We start from the raw sequence: 14,563 nt of genomic DNA, 5'->3' as shown, positions 1-14,563 counted from the left end.
GATTGAAGGATTTGCAACAAGTTCTATAGCAATGGTTAGTCTCTTCCATTACTCAGTTGATAGACCAGTCACACCAGGAAGACCCACCAATGTGTCTCTCAAGCTATCAAGCTCTACAAGCTCCAGCACTTCATCCACAAACATCTGTTAAATAGAACAATCTCAATCTTAGGAAACCCAATATTAAGAATGAAAGAAAGAAACTATATTAAAGTCCACAGGTGGTTCATAAGCGGCTCTCCAGTAAATAATTATTGAATAAAAACAATAAATTGAATCTAAAGGGAAATTCCAGTCCTTTACTATACATCTGTAACAATTTTTATGTGTATTTTGTCATATATTTTTCATACCAGCATTTTGAACCATACATTACAATGAATCAAAATAGTTGAATTTTATCATTACTATGAGAAAAAGCAGTGATGAAAGAACAAGGCTGGAAAGCGCTGTGGGCTGGCAATGGCAAGACCTAAGGGTCTAGATTCATCCTCTCCTCTCCTCACCAAGTCTATATAATGAAGCCACTCCAGAGAGAGATAATTACATGCTGCTGAAAAATCTTAGAGAGAGCTTTCTTTCTGTCCCTTAGGAATGACTTCATTATATAGACTTGGTGAGGAGAGGAGAGGAGGATGATTCCAAACCCTTTGTCCTAGTGAATTCAAAGTTTAGTATGAGTTCCCAAGCGATTAGATGAGGTAATTGAAAATTCAAACCTCTTCAAAGTATCCCCTAAAAAATGAACAAATCTAAGAGCTTGACCAGGTCATTGCTGCTGAAGGGCATTAGGCAATCATTGCTCCTTGCAGTAAGGACAAGGGTGATGCATTGCTCCTTGTCAGTGTACAGGGAGCAATGAACCTGCTAATCTTTGTTTTTAAGGGAAGAAAAGTGGTGCTTCAGCAAAGTGACATCGTGGGACCCATTTTAAAACAAATGAACCATATTAAATTTAATCCAAAAGAAAATCGAAAAATCTAACCTTAGATTACATCTTCAGAAGCTTACCTTGCATCATTTGTCAGTCGTTGCTCTCGTGGAGAGAGCTTGCAGTTGAGATGTTAAGTAAACCTTCCCTGCTGTTGTAGCTGATTTGGAGATGATTTCACAGGGGAAACCATTTCTATCTGAAAATGACATATACATACTTGTACAGTTATCAGCAGAACCCCAGGATCCAATTTATAATTTTAGCGTATGACCCTGGAAATTATGCTCTACTGCGGTGTAACCTGAGGATCAAACTTGCAAAGCTCAATGCCTGTTAAATGACATTACAGGTGTCATGATGAAAGGTTCCAGATATTTTATCCTTAAAATGTAAAACTATCTTTAAATGTTTTCTGTTTTAAATGCCTTAAGAGGACCGAATCTACAGAAATAAATATTATAGTTCTCCTCTCTTGAACAACCCACAATCTAAAGAAAAGCATTGTTCTTGTTTTAGCAATTGACAGAGTGCATTCAAAGCAATCTTGGATTTCAACTTTTCTCTTCTCCCATCTGAATTCTTGTTGATGATTTCTAGATCAACATTTCCTAGCTAGAAATTTAATCTGGGTTGAACTTCAGTGGTGAAATTCTAATTCGTTGATTGGATATTTAAGCGTCATTTTCCATTTTGATTCTCTAGAAGGAGGTCTTGTCATCTATATCTGTACCTTTCTTCAGGCTGTTATTAACTTTATCTAGCATGCAGGGCATTGGCATTGTGTTTTGGCATTTTCAGGCAACAGTTGTAAGCAACATGATGGGAAAGGCACACCTTCTGTCTGCATTCCTTGACTACAAGATTTGGACAAGTGATTAGACCCCTTTGGGCTCATTAAGAGGATCCATAAAAGAATCTGCAACTGTATCAAAGGTAGTTGCATCCATGACCAGACTTGCAGACCTTTGAGAGATCTACAAACTTTTGAGAGGGGTGCCAGTCTCTTAGGGATATATATTAATAATCCAACTTTTAAGGTCATAGCCAACCGATACATCAAATTCATGTATAAGATCTTTTTGTTTGTGAGACAAGGGACCTACCTTTAAGTAGCCATTGGATCCTTCAGGCAGCCATTGTACTACTAAAATATACAAAAGCATACATAATCCACACTACTCTGGATTTTAACAGGAAGAAACACATGTTCTTAAGTTCTCACTGATCTTCTTCTAGAGCTGTACATGGTGTCAAGTTGGTAGTCGCAGCAATCAACCGCATTTTGTACACAAGTCACCAAAAAAGAAGCCAGAGTCCCAGATAGAGAAAGTAGGTTGGCAAGCAGTCCCTGAAGCATTTTCTCAGGGAAACGGTTAATTTCCTGTTTTCTTGTTTCACACAAAATGTAATACTCAGCCGTTAACCCTTTACATGCTTAATGACTCTTAACCAGTTTGTCTACCAATGTTTTGTACTTTCATCTTCGAAGTTCGAACTACAACATCTGGAAAATTTTACAAGCTAGGAATCAAACCCAACCCAAGACCAAAGCTGCTCTTTGACCGTGCTACGTGCCATTTTCATGAAGACACGCTTAAGAGTTCGCTGTAGGAATGTGAATTGCATATTCAAAAATACCATCTTCCCTGCAATTTGAAGGCAGAGGAAAAGGGCCAACTTTTATAAAATAATATTAAAGAAGGGACTCAAGACACCAAACTTGATCATTGACAACCACTCTTTCAATAAAAGGACCATGGCATAAAACCATAAAGTTCAAAAAAGTTCTTGCTTTACTAAACTTTATTAATCCCTTTTGCATGATGAATCGTTTCTGCTCTTAAGACATTACATAGTTTACACTACCCCGTAGCAACAATAACATGTTGCACAAGCTAGTAGCCATGGAGCTTCAAAGCCTACGATGGAGACTCTTTTTCGACAGCCAGGGTCAACACTTGGTCTAAAGACGATCTCCCGTACATAGTCAGGGATGCTTACTCAAAGCATTTAAATAAGAAGCCATCTCTTACAGTTCTAGCTGTATTGTGTCTATTTCCCTCTTACATAGACAGCCTGAACCTTTCTAGCTGTATTGTGTCTATGACTATTTCCCTCTTTCTTAGAGGCTGTAAAACTCAGCTCATTGGATTTCGAGTAAAATTGACAAAAGCCAAAACACTATGTTATTTGGATAAACTGGAAATATGCATTTGGGATTTCTGAAGCTAAACTGGAAATATGTATTTGGGATTTCTGAAGCTGCACACTGAGTCCAGTATCCATATTAAATCATAAATGTACCAAATGCATGGATTTGATTCAATACACGCTTGGTGGGAGCAGGGGGCATGGGGCAGTGGACACAACTCAGGTTGTAGAATACGCCTCCATTTTGTTCTTGGAACTATCAAGGGATTCGGGAACCTACTTAGCTTAATGGGTATTTGCTTTTCAAATCAAAGAGGTTTTAACTACTTCAGTAGGATTCCTTTGGTTCATAGGTCTAACACATGGAATTCAGGCATGTAAAATCAGCCAGGAATCACACCATCATTAAACACAATACCATAACCAAACTCAGGCAAACAAAATTAACTTGGTATGAAGGAGAAGAAAGAGGAACCAGGACGAGTATTACCAACAGTTGAAAATATACAAAAGCATACATAATCCACACTACTCTGGATTTTAACCGGAAGAAACACATGTTCTTAAGCTCTCACTGATCTTCTTCTAGAGCTGTACGTGGTGTCAAGTTGGCAGTCGCAGCAATCAAATGCATTTTGTACACAAGTCACCAAAAAAGAAGCCATAGTCCTGGATAGAGAAAGTAGGTTGGCAAGCAGTCCTTGAAGCATTTTCTCAGGGAAACGGTTAATTTCCTGTTTTCTTGTTTCACACAAAATATAATACTCAGCTGTTAACCCTTTACATGCTTAATGACTCTTAAGCAGTTTGTCTACCAATGTTTTTTACTTTCATCTTCGAAGTTCGAACTACAACATCTGGAAAATTTTACAAGCTAGGAATCAAACCCAACCCAAGACCAAAGCTGCTCTTTGACCGTGCTACGTACCATTTTCATGAAGACACGCTTAAGAGTTCGCTGTAGGAATGTGAATTGCATATTCAAAAATACCATCTTCCCAACTTTCAGGTGATGACTCTGATATGCAAAATGATGAAGAAGCTATTGTCTATAGAGGGAGCTTCAAGAATGGATACAACATTGGAAATACTCCAAACCAAATTTATTGTAAAAATCCAAAGCATGTTTCGATGGATTTGACAAAAAATTCTCATGTGGTTGGAGAATATAACCCAAATTCTTTCATAAGAAATGATAATAATGTTATAGTGCATTCATGGTCAACACAATATCCAGCTCCTATTTCAAGGACTCTACCCACTCATGTAGGTAAATCTTCCTCATTGCAAAGGATTCAAACAGCTAGTGTCATATTGTCTGCACTTGATAAGCCTATGCAGACATTATCTGTCACAGATTCTGGTCAACATGGAATGCCTTCTAATGAAACAAATGCAGGAAAAACTTCATATTTTTGGGTGCAACCTAGCGATATTCAAGGTTTAAAAAGACAACTTGTACACATTCTCAATATATATAGAGGAAGTATGCTTCTTGTACATGTTCCATCTGAATATCAAAAGGTCTTTGGCAGACCTCTATATTTATTGGAGTATGGTTCTTATAATCTAGTTAATTTGATAGAAAAGATGCATGATGTCTTCACCACATCATTGAAAGAAAAGGAAACAATAAGTTTGTGTCTTTAAGAGAGTTATCAAACAAGTTCATACAAGGTAATATAAAAATGAACTCTTCTACCAATGATTCAAGAGATGTGCTTAGGAAGAAGGAACATACTGGAAAGTTAGAGAAGGGAAAAGTTTAAAGGAGTCCAAGAATTCACAGATTTAGGTGCTTGTAATGACCTATGTGATGACTTTGATGCATATGGCATAGAAGTGAAAATGGCTTCACATTGAGATGGAGGTTCAGATGATGGAAGTTGAAGTGAACAAGATGACGAAGATGGGGATGGAGAGATGATCCTCCAAGGAGATTTGAATGTTGATGAATATGCAGCAGAAGCAAGCCTAGAAATATTCAAACGAGAACTGCATGGGATTTTGGTAAGCCATTCCTGTGCAATTCTGCTGCCAAATTTTTCAACACTGGACTAACAAAGATACACCGAAGATCTTGATTACAATGTATTTGGTGTTTAATAACTTGAAGCACTAATTCAAAAATTTATAGATGTTGCAATTGTGATGGAGGAACGCGACATTAAAAGGAAATTCGTTGTTGCTGACGGTGGTTCTAAAGTTTATTAAAATTAACAATCCACCGATGTTGCAGTCACCATTCTTTGTCTAGATGTAAGTATCAAATCTTAATGTCTCAGGATAGATGATTTCAAACTATTTAGAGCATTGTCAAAATACATTTTTTAAAGAGTTAACTAAGCAAGTAATTGACATCTTGATTCTCAAGAGCATTTTGAAGTTCTTGGCTTCTCAAGAGTTTGAAGTTGTTTCTAAAAAGAAAATGCTAGAGTTATGGAACAAAGCTCTAAATGATATTGAGAATTACAGGTTTGTAATTTATCTATAGCGACATATAAATATGCAGAGTAGAGGTTATGGTTTGCATTTTGGAAGATGTAATTTATATATTGTATTGAGGAATTCTTATTACAAATATATAAGATGAAATGAGAGCTTTTATATTGTGAGAAAGTTGAAGGCTGACATAATGATTTTGTTTTTTAGTCTCTTGTGATGTGATTCTAGCAACATGACTTGTTTGATTACTGATCAATTTTATTTCATGACTTGTTATTAACTAATACAGGATGTACAGGACATGTGACCCCATAAAGATGATATTTCCCATTTTCTGAACAAATTATATAAACGTATTTGAAAGGAACAGAATTTCCTGATTTCCAAATAAACCTGGACTTTGACCTTCTGAGGATATATTTGGGGATTTTCTGTTTCAGGTCTCCGCAACATGGTTTCGGTTTCCTCTCAGTGCATAGGTCCACATTAGTATTGCTCTAGTAGTGGGCATGTGTTCATGAGACAAAATTGTCTGGGGTCAGCTTGTTTAAATGCATCTTTCGGGCAATGGCATTTTTGAATGTGCAAGATGCGTAAAAGTTATATTGCAAAATAGATATGGCTCGTCTTTCAAGCTTGATGAAGTTCCTTAAGAAAATTGCAAATAATACTATCCCATGTGTTATTGGTCACTGAATAAGTACTGGTTAATAAAGTCGGAGGATATTTCTAAATTGGGATATTGAAAATTGCCCTATTCCTGGGGAAGTCCATCCAGAGGATGTAGCAGGTAATATTAGGATGGCTCTTGGGTTGCATCCAATGGTTACAGGTGTTGTCACTATGCTCTCGGCATTATGGAGATTTTAATAATTTTCCTCCAAGACTGAGAGAAGGCTGTCAAAAGACTGGAGTCAACCTCATTGACCTTCCCAATGGAAGGAAAGATGCAGCATATAAATCGATTTTAGTGTATATGTTTTCATTTTCTCTTGATAATCATCTTCCTTCTACCATTTTATTGATTTCATGAGATGTTTATTTTTCTCTTGCTTTGCACAAACTAGGGAAATGGGGGTATACAATTGTTCTTGCATTTCCAGATGGAGTGGGTGTCTCTTCTTCACTACACAATGATGGTCGATTTGTGTGGGATTAACCATGTTTGGCTTGAGGTGAAGGTCTTGTTCCAGCAAAATCCTTGTCTCTAGCACCCGATTTCACTTTTTATCATGTTGGTTGTCTTTCAGGTGATGACTCTGTTATGCAAAATGATGAAGAATCTGACCATGGACAATATCAGAAACGTAAAATCAAAGAACTAATAACAGGTAAAACACTAACGAAAAGTAGATCCTACCAAGTGGGTCGTCGTACGATCGATCCCAATGGAGATCCCTTGAAACTAAAATCAAAACATCTCTATCGTTCGCAGAGAGAACAGATCCAGCATACAGAGAACGAAAAAAACGCGGTAGGAAAAGAGGAACCCACCTCAGCATGACTGTTGATGTGGCCGACATCTGCAGCCACACCTGGAGTGCCAGCGATATCATAGAGTGCCAACTTTGACACCAGAGGATTGAGTTTCATCAGAAGAGCCAATGGCTGCCCGATACCCCCAGCAGCTCCCAACACAACAACCTTGCGTGGCGGACTTCCACCACTCGAATAAAACCTTCTCGGCATAGCATTAGTTTTGAAAGAAGAAGATGATGCATTCTTCAGTGCAGATCCCACCAATCGTCGCATTGCAGAACTCATTTTTGCCGCTGGTAACACTGAAAGAATGCAAGCTGAAGGCAGATGAAGAAGAAGGGGGAGATTCCAGAGCTTAAAGGCCGAATCAATGGAGATGTGTGGATACGACTTTGTTAAAAGGGATTTTAAAGCCTCACGGTACTATGCAGGGCTTTGGTTTAATCTATTTTATTGCGAAATTCTTAGTTATTGACAATCAGACAGCTCGTGATAGAAATCCCTCTTTTGGGGGGACGAGGTTCGGGAATGGAACATCATGTGATCGAAATTTTCAGTTGGTCAAATGTTAATTAAGTTATTATAAAATAGAGATATTTTTTATTTTATTTTTTTAAATAAATTTAATAATATTAGGAGATTTTTATCAAACTCTGGTTAGGGGTCAGACTAGTCTACAATGTATTTAAACATTGCAAATCTCGGTGTGTTTAAAAGGAAAGTGTTTTTTTTTTTTTCAGGGGTGTTAGTTATTTATGGAATATGTCATATTGTGGATATTTTGATTGATATTGGACCATTTTAGTTGTTTGTTATGTATGTCGAATAGTCCAATCCCAAGGAATCCTTGAAAGTGGTGAATCTTTGCAGAGAATCTTTAAAAGTGGTGAATATGATGTTAGGGTGTTTTTTAAAAGGGAGTGATAATTGAGATAGCTATATATTTTAAAAGAATATGTTTTTAGGGGTTATAAGAGTGCGAAGGACCATTTTCCATTCTAGGGAAAGGGAAAGGTTTATATTTAGGGATTAGGATAGTTTTTAATTTTTATTTCAAAGTAATAAGATCATTGAGGAAAGATATTATAAAAATATAATTTTTGATGGAGATTTATAATGATAATTAAATCTTTTTATAAAGGTATAAGGTAGGGTTAAAGAATGTTGTTATAAATAGTTTACAGGATAAATAAAGAGATAGAATTGTTTGAAAGAAAGGAGTTATTTCATGCGCTTAGCGCAGTAAATAACAAGGTAGTTGGGTTAATGTAGCAAGTAAGTTAGATAAACGAGTATTTTAAAATAAAATCCGGTAAGTAAGGGTATTAATCCCATAAGAGTTCAGCCTTGAGCTAATAATGACATATTTTTGTAAGATTAGAGGATTTAGATTATATTACTACGAGAAAAAACGTGATTATAACATAGATGGATTGGTTTGGTCTATCATTAGGGAGGTCAAAGCAATAGCACATAAACAAAATTTTCATATTGCTCGCATTCTTTCTAACCTGAGAGTCTGGGAATTTAAACCAAAAACAAGGATATACATAGAAAAAATTACATAAACTAAGAGACCAAAATACATTCTGAAACAAGTAGAAGAATAGAGACGGTATAGAGAGAGTTATCATTTTTCCTAGAGTTGCACTTGAGTTGTCATTCTACAGGGTGTTAAGTATGAGCTCGAGGGTGAGAGTCATCTCCTGTGGTTGATGGAGGCTGGGTAGTAGATAGAATTTGGTTGAGGTTGTCATCCATGTCATTCAGCATGTTCTCCATGTTGTTCATTCTGTCCAGGAGTTCTAACATCAAATAAGGAGCTCTTGTTAGGTGTCAACCCTGTCAGTAAGTACCCAGCCCATGAGTGTCTCAGTATGCCATTACAGGTTAATATTCTTAAGCAGAGGCCCTCGCCCTGGTGGAGTTTCTGTTATCATGAATATAATCTTGTTTATATCGCTCCACGTGATGATTTGGCACGTATCTTCTAGCCTAGCGAACTTGCCCTTTGATGTAAGCGATAGCTCACTACATGACCTCAAGAACGAGACGTTGATAATGGTCCACGATGGCTCCGGTGGAATCCTGAGCATGGGAGGCATGCAGGGAGGGAGGAGTAGGAGAGGGGAGTTGACTCGATCTGCCCCTATGTTCTGCCTCTGTGGAGATGGTGGTGCAACATCGAACCATGACTGAGTGAGAGGTAGGGGCGGTAGAAAGTCGATTGAAAGGAGGAACAAGTCGATGGTGGGTAAAAATAAACTAGATAGAGGTTAACCTTTCTAACTGAAAGTGGGGGGGGGGGGGTTAAAATTGTGAGGAGGCTCAGGTGACGAAACCTGCAACAAAAATAAAGCCAAGCATGGGGACAGAGAGACAAGATCCGAAATTCCAAATCGGAGCAAGAAGAGAGGTTGTGGAAAAGAACCAATCTTGAAGTGAGTTGCAAGGGGAGTAAAGGAGAAGAACAAACTTGATTAATAGAGATCCTTGTAAAGGAGAGGCATGGATGATAACCGAAAGTGGAGATCCTAAGGGGTTGATTGCAAATGCAAACGTCGGGGATTACATGGCGCTTGCAAGCTAGATTCATTGATAGAGTGTTGCAGGACCGCATGACCATATGCCCTATTTTAAACGCTTCGAGAATTGGCTGTATTTTTCTCTTAATGATCCAACATGATATGCTTTGCTTCTTTAAATGACAGTGGTGTACTCACCTACACAAAACCATGAATGTGTGCTCGATTCGAAGAGTGTGAGATCTACGAAATGATAGTAGCCCACCTCCTTTCGTACAAATGCCTCTAATACCATAAATATCATCCTCTACTGAGAATTGTGATGGTGGTGGCAGATATGCCATGCAGGTCGCTGGGTGTGGGCATCTTGCCTCCCTCTCATATGATTACTACAGATCATGGTCAATCAAGAAAATTAATGTTGTGCACCCACCTTAGGGAACTTTGTCTTGTTCAACAATGTCTTGACATTCATGCTTCCATTGAGCAACAAAAATTTGTTCCCATAGAGATTCCATGACCTCTAAAGTGAAGTTGAGTCCTTCATTGGCAAGCATGTTTACCAACTTGTTGCCCTTTCTTAGTATGTGTTGGAAAGCGAGTGCATTGAAGTTTAGGAGTTGTTTTGTGATATTCTCTAGACTAGCCAAAAGTCTCCAACTCCTTTAGCTCGAGTAGCCCCGCCTACCACCATCTATTTGATGTCTGCAAAGAAATGTAGTAAGATCATTTCACAGACTAGGAAATTTGTTTTCCTTATGATTCACCCTCCGGACAAGAAGAAGATTGTGGCCACAAATTCCAAACATGGCTCCTCCGCACAGTAGTAGCAGATGGACAAGGTCATGGAGGAGTACAAGGACATTTTCACCTCACCTGCGGGGGTACCTCTCCATTGTCAGGTCAAGCACTCCATCGATCTGACCCCAAGCGCGTCATTCCCAATGGATCAATATATCGACGTTGTGTTATGGATAAGAATGAGATCAAGAGGAAAATTCAGGAGTTGTTGTAGAAAGGGCACATTAGGAAAAGCTCATCACCCTGTGGGAGTCTGATTGTATTGGTACATAAGAAGGATGGGACTTGGAGACTCTATATTGACTATCGGGTGCCAAAAAAAATCATTGTCTATAATAGGTACCCAATCCCATGGATTGATGACCTTCTGGACCAGCTCAAGGGGGCCAAATATTCCAGCAATATTAACTTGAAGTTTGGTTAATTCTGATGTGTGGAAGACTGCCTTCAAATCCAAGGAGGGACTTTTCGAATGGTTGGTCATGCCTTTCAAGTTGATGAATGTTACTGCAACCTTCATGAAGTTGATGGATGACATCTTGTGACCCTTCACTAATGCATTTGTGGTGTTGTATTTAGATGACATCTTAATCCTCAACCAAATTTGGGAATGAACAAGAGGTTAGTCATGATGATAATACATGGAATGAATACTTTGATACAATTGTTATACTTTGTGGGTGTTATAAATAAGTTCAGTTATAAATTAATGGACGATATAAGTACATCATATAGTCTAATCTCTAACCTTGGAAAAAATAATGCATGTATCAATTATTTTAGGTTGGCAATGGAATCAAAACAAATGAGGAGTTTAATCATTTTGATAGACCAATACAAATACCTGCATATGGACGTGGCCTACGCCGTACAATTAAATCACGCAAAAAGAAATGGGTGGAAGAGGATATGACAATGGAGTTTGTAAATGAAATAGAAAATCAACACAATGAACAAGAGGTTGGTCATGATGATACTACATGCATAGATGAATAATTTGAGACAATTTTTGTTTTTGGATGTTCCTAAGGTAGAAAATCTAAGAATATGAAATTAATGTGGCTTGTTTTTAAAATAATGTGTTCAAAAATAATATTTTTAATTTATTGTATACATGTATAATGTTGTTTTTTTGAGTAATTTATTGCGTATATCTTTGAAATGGATCCATGTTCTATACAGTAATTGCTATCTAACATTAAATAATGGTTGCATTTAATTATAGGTAAACGATGTTGATGATACACCTATTAATGATCAAGATCCAACTAGACCATTAAGAATTCAACGAGATGATCCAATTCATCCTTTAAACCATACTAGGAGAAGAAGAGAAGCATTGAAGAGAGCACTACCACGTGAAAAATTTGAGGAATTGATGAAATTAGCATACATTGATGACATGCCATCCACTACTCAGAGTAGAGATGTCGATGGAAATGTAATGCATGAAGAATGATAGTAATACGTATCCAGAAGATGGTATTGAAACTAGTAATTGTTCATGAATCCATAAGATTGTAAGGTCATTCTCATTATCATAATCATTGTCATCATCATCACCATCATCCTTGTCATTGTTATTGCCATCATTACATTATCATCATAATCACCATTCATGCCATCATCATCATCATTATGGACATTGTTTGCAATTGTTCATAATTGTAGATGTTGTAAGAAATATCATCAACCCAAAAAATGTGATCAGTGCTAGAAAAGGGTTGTTTAGGACACATTGATATACGTAAGAGAAATAACAACTCTATTTTTGACAGATGATCGATGATGATCATCATCACCACCATTATCATCGTCATTGTCATTTTTATCATCCCCATCATCATCATTAATGTAATTTCTATCGACATTGTTGTAATCATGCATCATCATCATTCATGCCATTATTGTTTTTGATGATGACCTAGATGAAAATGATGATCATGACACCAAAGATAATGCTTATGATTATGACAATGACAACATCTAAAATTGGGAAGATTCGCCAACGTCATTAGCATCGTCATCATCATAATCATTGCCATCATCATCATTGTCATTGTAACCACTATCGTCTTTATCATCATAATCACAATTCATGTCATCGCCATCATCTTCATTTTCATCATTGTCAATATTATTGACATTGTCATCAATTGTTCATAATTGTCAATGCCATAAGGAATATCATTAATGCAGAAAATATGATGAGTGTTGGAAAAGGGATGCAAAAGCGAACATAGAAATGGGGGCAACAATAGAAGTAAAATTGGATGAAAAGTGGATACAACATAAGTAGATGCACAACAACATGAAAAACCTGACACAAAAGTGGATGCAAAAGTAGATGCAGTTGTCAATGCAAACTTGGATGCAACCATGAAGGCAAAAGTGGAAGTAAACATGGGTCCAATGGTAGGTGTAAAACTTGGCACAAATTGTGGTGAAACAAATGTGGATGCAACAACGGAAACAAAAGTATATGCAAAAATGGATGAAACAAAAGTGGATGCAAACGTGGAAGCAAATGTGGTTGCAATGGTAGGCGTAAGATATGGTGCAACAAAAATGGATGTAACAATAGACAAAAAATATGCAAAATAAGATGCAAAAATGGATGTAAAAGTGGAAGCAAACATTGATGCAACAGGCAAAACAAAATTGGATGCAAAAAATGGATATAATGTAAGTAGATGCAAAAGTAGATACAAAACGAGATGCAAAACCCAATGCATAAACCTGACATAAAAGTGGATGCAAAAATAGATGCAATATTTGATGCAAAACAGGATGTGAACATGGATGCAAAATTGGAAGCAAACGTGGATACAACAGTGAGTGCAAAACATGGTGCAAATTCTGGCATAGCAAAAGTGGATGTAATGATAGATGCAAAAAAAGAATCAAAGTATGATGCAAATGAAGATGTAAAAAGGGATGCAAAAAGTGAAATTTAAAATGGGTGCAACAGTGGATGCAAAATTGTGTGCAAAAGTGGATGCAATAGAAGTCGATGCAAAAGTAGATGCAAAACGAGACACAAAACCCAATGCAAATCCCGGTCCAAAATTGGATACAAAAAGGGATGCAAAAATAGATGTAGTAGTTGATGAAAACCTAGACGCAAATGAGGATGCAAACGTGGATGCAAAATTATAATCAAAAGTGGGTGCAAAAGGAGGTGCCAAACTAGGCGCTAATTGTGGCACAAAAATATGAGATGCAATAGTGGGTACAATAATAGATGCAAAAGAGGATGTAAGTATGGATGCCAAACAAGAGGGAAAAGTGGATGCAACAAAAGTAGATTCAAAATTTTATGCAAAACTAGACACAAAAATCGATGTAAAACTTGGCGCAAAAGGGATGCACAAATGGATGAAAAAATGGATGCAAAAAATGATTTTAAAAAGGATGCAAAAGTCGATGCAAAAGTTGATGCAAGTGTAGGTGCAAAAAGTGGATGAAAATGAGGATGCAAAAGTATGTCAAACAAAATTAGGTGCCAAACTTGATGCAAAACCTGGAACAAAACCTGGTGTAAAGGATGACACAAAACTTGGCATAAAATTTGGTGCAAAACATGGTGCAAAACCTATTGCAATACCTGGTGCTAAACTTGGTGTAAGATTTGGTGCAAAACTTGATGCAAATTTTGTGTCAAGTTTTGCACCATATTTGATAAATGGATGCAAATAGCACCAAAAATGGGCTCTAGATGCAAAAAAAGAAGTAAAAAGGGATGCTAATCGTTGGTTTCGTTGTAGTGACTCATTCATCATCTACTAGTCCTGGTTCTTCATCCATTGCTACATCATATCCAAGTACCTCAACCCCAAATCTCAGTCTCCCCCAACTTACAACAATGGCAAACATATATGCTCCTCTTATTTTACCTGCCCAACTTCATGCTATGCCTGCAAATTATCAGAGTAAGATTTTCCTATTTGATGCCACTGGTCATTACACTGCCCAATCACATGTGAACAAGATGTCTAGCTTTTTTTAATTGCATGAAATAGATGAAGCAGATGTCTAGATGAGACTCTTTTCCCAAACTTTAACTGGTGATGTCAATAAGTGGTTTAAAGCCTTTCCTACCAACCACATTGCAGACCTAGAAAATTTCCAAAGGTTCTTTATTAATACATGGGAAAAGAAAAAGAATTCCCTACAAATCCTTTCAGAGTATGAGAATATTAAAAGAGGGCCTAATGAATGTGTTCAA

The 14,563-nt window shown here is 37.1% G+C and overlaps 1 pseudogene; it reads right to left on the bottom strand.

Moving 5' to 3' along the window:
- Positions 1–48: 48 nt before the first annotated feature.
- Positions 49–7,294, bottom strand: LOC149168202 (malate dehydrogenase, mitochondrial pseudogene; annotated as a pseudogene).
- Positions 7,295–14,563: the final 7,269 nt, after the last annotated feature.

This window comes from Pinus tabuliformis, chromosome 4_2 (assembly GCF_031772625.1).
Source record: "Pinus tabuliformis cultivar Carrire ecotype Pingquan chromosome 4_2, CPIR1, whole genome shotgun sequence".
NCBI classification, from domain to species: domain Eukaryota; kingdom Viridiplantae; phylum Streptophyta; class Pinopsida; order Pinales; family Pinaceae; genus Pinus; species Pinus tabuliformis.
The sequence above is the reverse complement of the archived record's forward strand: the minus strand, read 5'-3'. Positions and strand labels throughout refer to the sequence as shown.